Below are 7,633 nucleotides of genomic sequence, written 5' to 3'. Positions count from 1 at the left end.
CTTGAATGCATTCAAGTATAATGCTGAGGAAAAGGATCCCAAGCAGAAAGTCAACATTCTGCATCTCAGACTGTGGGTCCTGCCTGACTCTAATCAGTGATAAAGATTCATTGTGCTTTGTCCCATGGGGTGCCTTACCCAGAGTACCCAAATACTGTTGGACAGGTCTGGAGAACAATAACATTACAAGGCTGTGTTCTTCCCTGGGTGCAAAGCAATACTGCACTTCTGTGCCAGCCAGACTGCTAGGGGAAAAGAATTTTTTAAAAGTACCCTAAAACTTAAGCAATGAGGAAGGGGTCTTTTTCAAAGTTGAGACAAGAATAAGGATGTGAGTTTTCAGTGTTTCCCACTCAGAATTGCAGGGTTTGCATGCTATTCTTAGTAGTGCAGGGAATACCTTTTCCCAAAGAGATTAAGCTGTGCCAGCATCTGTCATTCAGATCAGTCCATTATTTATGACATGGGAGCTGTCAGGTTAGATCCTAGACATGTTCCCTGCAGGCTTAAGCCTTGTACCCCAGGCAAGCACACACAGAGAGTGTCACTGACATCCCATGGGAGTCCAGATCTGCCAGAGATGGATTACAAGATCCTTTTAGAATAGACAGTGAGGGATAATAAGGAGAATCATCATAGCAATGTTTGGAATGTGCATCTTTCACACGCCTTGCACTCTATCTAATATGTCGACTTCTTTGGGAAGCTTTCTTTGGGCTACTAATTTGTGTTGAAACAACCCCAAATATAGAGCCATAGTAACATTTTTAGGGGTGGATATATAAAGCTTGTGAGAGTTTGCCAAGGGTGAGATGAAGTATTCCATAACCTGTAGTGTCTCTTGTTGCTGGAGTCTATTTAAGAGCCATGGAGACAGGAATTGTTACCTACTTCATTAACTCAGACTCACACATGCACTTGGCCACACAGTGTTTGCACTCATCAGGATTCATCTTCCCTTCCCAGCAGGGAGGTCACTGCTGGCCTCGGATATTTGGGAAGGAAGTCATGTCAGGCTGCACTGAGCTGGTGCTCACATGTGCAACCCTTGGGAGTTAGTGGTGAGGTCCCTGAGTGTCCCCCTGGACTTGGCCTCATGAATCTGTCCCACTTCCAAGGCCTCCCTCCACTCTCAGGGTCTTTTCTCCAGTCAGGATCTTCACCTTCTGCTTTCCAGGTCTCCAAAACTTCTCAAAAGCACTTTTTTTCAGGTATAAGTCTCCTCTTTTTTTCCAGACTGGGAGCTCTCAGTTTTCCCAGTCAGAATGATCTAGGTAGAGAACTTCAGAAAGTGATCAGCCTCCTCTCTGGTGGTCCTTTTTCATTTCCTTTTACTCATAGGAGGATTCAGGATGTGCCATTTCTGTTTAGACCAGAGCTTATAAAAATTTACAGCCAGCCTCTACTATTGCAGCCAACAGGTTTCTGCTTGAGAGTTCAGTCTGATCTCAGACATTTTCCCAAATCACAGAATCATGGAATGGTTTGGATTGGAAGTGACTGGAATCACTAGATGAGAAGTGTGATCACTTAGGATATTTAAGCAGCCTTAAAATGTCTCCAGAAAATATCACTGCTACTCCAGAAAGAGTACCATTTTTGAAATGTCTGTGTATGACTTAATAAAGTTCACCCACTTCTCTCATCTCAAAAGCTGCTTAAATTTAATACTTCCATAAATCCACATGAAATAAATCAAAACCAAACAGCCCTTACTCTTCTTTACTCCAGCATATTTTTCTCCCTTTTTCTTCCTTTTTTGTTGGAAACACAAATAATGACATTCACTGTTTTGCCCCATGTTTTGTATTTTCAGCTACAGGTGAGGTCTCTGACCATAAATCACTCACTTGTTGCTAGAAGGTTTAGCCCAGAGCAGGTCCTGTCCCACACACACTTGGAGAGCAGAAAACTGAGGCAAAAGCAGAAATCTTTGCTGATTTTCACTTTAATCATAAGCTCCTATAGGCAGAGCAGAGTAGCATCTCTTCGTTTATTTCCATGTATAGGAGCCTTGAAAATGGTTAATTAATAATGGTTTTCAAAAACATTAAAATGGTTTTAACTGTCAGATTGTTGTGATGTTTGAGGGTGAGACTTCTGGCATGGAGTGCTTGGTCTCTGCCTTGTCCTCACTCTTCATTTGTAACAGAGGCCACAATGTTCAGTGTGAAAGTAAACAATTCAAAGTTCATAGCTCAGCAGCTGGTGAGTCACTCCCGAGCCAAGGGGAATGTCAATGAGAAGAGATGCTCTGTGAGAGGTGATTAGTTTCTGCAGAGATCCAGTGATTCATTATCAGGTCTGGCTGCATTTTAATTGCAAAGGTTAGGAAACTGTGTTTTGACCTAGGGATTAATAGGGAGAATAACACATTTTTGATGGCTGGAATGTCTTAGCTGAAACTTTTGCTAAGATCTGCTTGTAGCCATTAGTTGTGCATGTCTTTCTTGTCTTTTATTGGTGTCTGTGCACTGGCATTTAGAAGATGGGTCTTGTGCAGGGATTGCAATGGAAAGCTGTGGGAACAGAACAAAACAGTGGTTGTTGAGCTAAAAAATATTATCAATGTAGAGCATGAAAAAAAAAAAAAATTAGGTAACTAGCTATGTACAGGTGATGGGGAAGTACAAGCAGAAAAGAAACCAATACAGATCCATGGAAATCTCTGAAAGAGGCAAGGATTTGAGAAGCAGTCATGTGGGTCACACAAGGGTAACCTAAGAGGAGGTCAGATGGAATGAGTGGAATTACAGTGGCAGAGCAGAGAGAAGATTGACTTTTCATTTATTTAGGCAAGAAAAGCCATTTTTCTGCTTTTAACAATAAGGTATAAGAACAAAGACCTTCTCTCTCCTTGAGAAGGCTGTGAAAACATAGAGGAGGAGAAAGAACTGTGTGTGGTTGATTGAAGGAAAGTTTTTATCCTCATAACTGAGCTAGTCTAGCCAGATAGGGTTAAGATTATGCAAGACTTGTCCTCATTTCTGTTACTTGTAACTTTGCCAAAGTTTAATTATCCTGTCTGAATTTTTATGCTGGGTGTGTGCCTAAAACTGAAGGGCGTGTATGTGTCTCTGTGTGTTTTACTATTTCAGTCATTCTGAAACCTGAGAAGCGAAGAAAGATTTATTTTTTTTTCCATGTGAAAGAAAGATGCCAACCTATTTCACTTCCTCAAGAGGCTCTAATACACAGAGAACCTGAAAATCCAGTTGTTAATATTAATGCCACAGATGTGTTTTTGGCTGGCTGGAAACAGATACCCAAGTTTGTAAATTTTTAAAAACATGGCAGAAGCAAAAAGCTCCCAAGACATGGGAGCTCTCCCAGCACCACCATATTTGGGGTAGCACCTGCAGCTCCCACACACTGAGCAGGACTTTCTGACCTTATCACAGGATTATCACAGGAATCAAGGTATTCCTCAGTGTCACCATCCACATCAGTTGGGTGAAGTTTCCTCAGGTAAGTGTTAACCTGCACAGATAGACCTAGAGGAGAGAGGAACTGTTCTCTAGGCTTGATTGACTGATTGGCCAAATCTCTGCTGACTTCAGGGAAAATTGGACACCTACATGCTGACATCTATATGTAGGTGCTTGAATCTGGAATTCAATCCCATCCCTCCTGTCTCTGGAAAACTGGAGATAAAGGGTGTTGACAGCAGAAGGTGTTGACAGAGAATGAGTGATGACAACAGAAAGCCTGTGGCTTGTGTTCAGGGCTGCTTTTTGTGCAGGGACCACAATGAAGGAAAGGAGATTCTGCCTAAAACCAACAGTGGAGGGTTGCAAGCCAATAAATATGAGGGCAAAGTCCAAGGACCGCAGATCCCAAGAGACATCAGACTGAAAGGAAAGAGTTGGAGTCAGCAGGCAACAAAGCAGATTAAAACAGAGCCAGTAGTAGAGGACTATTTTTACTGAAGGAAATTACTTTCTATATAGAAGGATAGGAAAAGTTTGATGGTTTGGTTTTTTTTCCCACAAGAAAAGCAAAATAAGGCTCAAAAGATACCCTTGTATAACATGCAACAGAAACAAATTCCTAAACTTGAGAATATCTATGTCATAACCTCATTTCTTCATAAAATAAGGGACAGATGGAGGAGAAAATAACTTTCAGAATTGTGGTTTTCATTAAAAGCAAAACAGAAAAAAAGATCATCAACAACAAAACATTAAAAAGTCTTGACAAAAGCTCTTGCACCCTCTCTATAGCCACACAACACATGGTGCTCCCAGCTGGCAAGGATCCTATGCAGGGTCTTGGATCAGATCAGAGGCTGGGAAAAAGCACAGCTCTGAGCAACTCATCACTCATCTCTCCATCATCTTTACATCCAGAGTGAATCTTTGGCCAATCTACATTTCTTTCTTAGTCTTTCAAAAAGAAATCAATTAATTTCATTAAGTAATTGTTATAACACACCAAATCACAAGCAATTATTTTGCTGAATTACAGCAAATCTTACCTAATATTTCTGCAAGCCCTGTAGCACTTAACCAAAACTTGACTTCAGATACCTTTACAATTTTCTGTTTCAGACTGTCTGTTGTTTGTTCCAAATGTGAGAAAGTTACTGAGAAGGGCTCCAGCTTATGTTTTTAGACTTGTATTGTCATATAGATGGATTTTATAATTAGTATTTTGTAATGCCCGGGAGCCCTGGTCATGGATCAGGAACCCTCTTGCCTTAACAGCTGTACAAACACAGGCACAGTGAGCTCTCCCTCCTTGTGAATATCATCCCTTCCCCTTTAGTTTTGTTGAAGTCAGGTCAAATTCTGTTGTCAGCTACCCTGGAGTATATCTAAAGCCACTTTGTTGTTGTTTCAACAAAAACACAGAGTACACAGCAAGGTTTTTGCTTCAAAGTAAATGCCCTTCATCAGTGTGAAATTGCCTCCCACAGCAGAAAGCAATCTCTGAGCTCTGCTGCTTAATCCGCCGGGCGCTGACAGATAACGCCGAGTGCCAGCAGTGCCAACTGGCAGCCCAGTCCTTGGGTGGATTAAACCAATTATTGCTGCTCTCTGTCTTCCTGCTTCATGCCCTCCCCTGACTTCCCAGGTCGTTCTGTTTGCACATGGTTTTATATGAATGCTGCAGAGTTTTGTTGTCTCTGTGGAAGGGTGTTCATTGTGGCTCAGTGCTCTGCAGATGCTGTTGGTGTTGTGCAGACTGACCAGGCAGAGGTTCTGCTGCACTGCAAGATGTCCTGTGTGTGGCTTTCTGCTCCCTTTCCTCTTTAAAAACCTGATGTTAGGTTGTTTTTCTGGTTCTGAAGGCTGAACCACTCAGTGATTGTCCTCATTTGGATTTTTCTGCCTCTCTGTGTGTTCCCACAATCAGGTCCGTGGTGGTGCTGCTGAATGGTTGTCTGGAGGTACAAAAAGAGGTTGATTTCTGGGAAGTTTTTAGATTTTCTTTTCACATCTGGTGCAGAAGAAGGGGTGTTTCCTAGTGAGGGATTGGGGAGGGTGGTGCAGCCTGCAGTGGTGTGTGCCCAGCACAGTGCAGCCTCACCATCTCCTCCTCAGGATCCATTCACTGTAGACCTTCAGTGGGCAGAAAAATCTTCCCAGTGACACTTAGAGATGGTTTAAGTATTTTAATATCTGAACAAAGCCTACATTGACAGAAGTATTCTGAAGACTGAAAAATTATCTGTTTGATATGGTAATTTCTATTGAATGGTACAGGGGCTGTTCTTCTCACAAATGAAAGAACAATAATGATGCCAGGACTGTGCTCTGCTTTTAATAAACATTTTTGCACTGCACTCTGCATAACTAGTTTTAAATAAATAAATAAAACCAGTATTCCATTGTATGTTCACTTCCTATCTTCAAGACTTTTATTCTGTAAGCATTCAGTTACACAACCTGTGGCTGAACTAGAGAGCATTTTCTGTACTACACCAATCTGATGTCCCTAGGCTTTCAGCAAATAGATTTAATCATGTTTGTAGGTACACTTAGCTGAAAACACCTAGAAAGTTACTCCTCCAGGTCTCCAGCATGACAGTCTTCCAGTGTTCCTTGCCAAACGGAACGTTTTAGCATTGATGAATCCTTGTGATTTAACAGGAGCCATACCAGGTCTTCCAGAAGCAAAAGCATGTTCCTGAAAAACCAGAACATCCACGGATATTCCACCTACACATATCCTGTGTCTCTTTGCCATGCAAATAAAAATCTAAGGGCTCATACGAGACACAAGTCCCACAGCAACATGAGAACTAATATTTGACACTTAGGATTTTTATGTTTTTTTTCCACAGACAAATGATTTTATCACATATTCTCCAGTGGATAAATCAAGGATTGGAGGGTTGGTTTAGAACTGATTCTGTACCATCAGTGCTACAGCACTGACCTCAGGATATGTCTTCATCCTAGCTCCTCCTTTTCCCAGATCAAAGTTGGTTAGCATATACTAAACTGAGTCAGTAAGCCCTGCTGTGATTTCATATCTTTCACACATGTGGCAGCAAACTGGGTGAAAAACTGCCTGATTCAGGATTTTTCATCAAGCATTAAGACTTCTCAAGAGAGTATCCTGCCTACAACTGATATGTCTCACACATTTGTAGTATCTTGTAGTCTTGTTAATGGGAGTAAAAATTGAGCAACAAAGCTCTCATGACAGAGAGCCAGGGGACTCAGGATTCATGATGAGCACTTGAACTTTACAGTTTCTACTTGTTTGGCCTCCATCTTAACCCAAATGACCACCTCTGTGGCAAAGGTGCCAGACCAGGTCATGCCCCACAAACTCAGCTATCCCAAAAGCTGAACCCACAAATTCAGCTGTCTTTCATTTAAGCTCATGCTCAGTGTATCACCACAGAACCATGGAGGGGCTTGGGTTGGAAGGGACCATAAAGATCACCTCATTCCAACCCCCTGCCATGGGCAGGGACGACTTCCAGTAGTTGAGGCTGGTAAAAACCTCATCCAACCTGAAGGCTTCCAGGGATGGGGCATCCACAGCTTTTCCTGGCAGGCTGTGCCAGGGCCTCACCAGTCTTACCCTATTTGCAGACCCCTGTATGAAGCACTTGAGTCTGCCACAACCTCTCCTCTCAGAGGGAGATGCTGATCCAATCCTGTATCTAGACTGGACATAAACTGCAGAACAAAGAAAAGTCCACGAAGGAAACCGAGGGGCTGTTAAAGTGATGGCACTGAGCTGGCTGGTGACTTTTTCATCAGCAGCCTAATGACTGACAACAACTTTCAGCTGTTCATCAGCATTTACAGGTGACACCTCAGTGCAAAGCATCTGAAGGATTTCCTCCAGGTACAGTAATTAGAGCATAATTAGAAGGATTTACAGAGGAAGCATGCTCCCTCCCTGGGAACACGGAGATCTCCCTTCCCTGTGCTACAGCTCAGCTGCATCCATTAGTGCAGGGGCCAGGCTTCCCACTGCATTTCTTTCCTATTTCTGACTCATTCTTTAAGACCTCTGCTGCACGGAGAAAACAGAAGCATAAAAAATCTGGCAACACAAGATTGGTATCTCTTAGCCACTCCCTTGGCCAGGTGCTGAGCCTTTCCCTTTGATCTGTCTCAGCAGGGAAGAGGCAGCAAGTTTTCCACCTGTTCCAGCTTGAGACCTT

The sequence above is a fragment of the Ammospiza caudacuta genome, chromosome 1 (genome assembly GCF_027887145.1).
Source record: "Ammospiza caudacuta isolate bAmmCau1 chromosome 1, bAmmCau1.pri, whole genome shotgun sequence".
In the NCBI taxonomy this organism is placed as follows: domain Eukaryota; kingdom Metazoa; phylum Chordata; class Aves; order Passeriformes; family Passerellidae; genus Ammospiza; species Ammospiza caudacuta.
Note: the sequence above shows the minus strand (reverse complement) of the source record.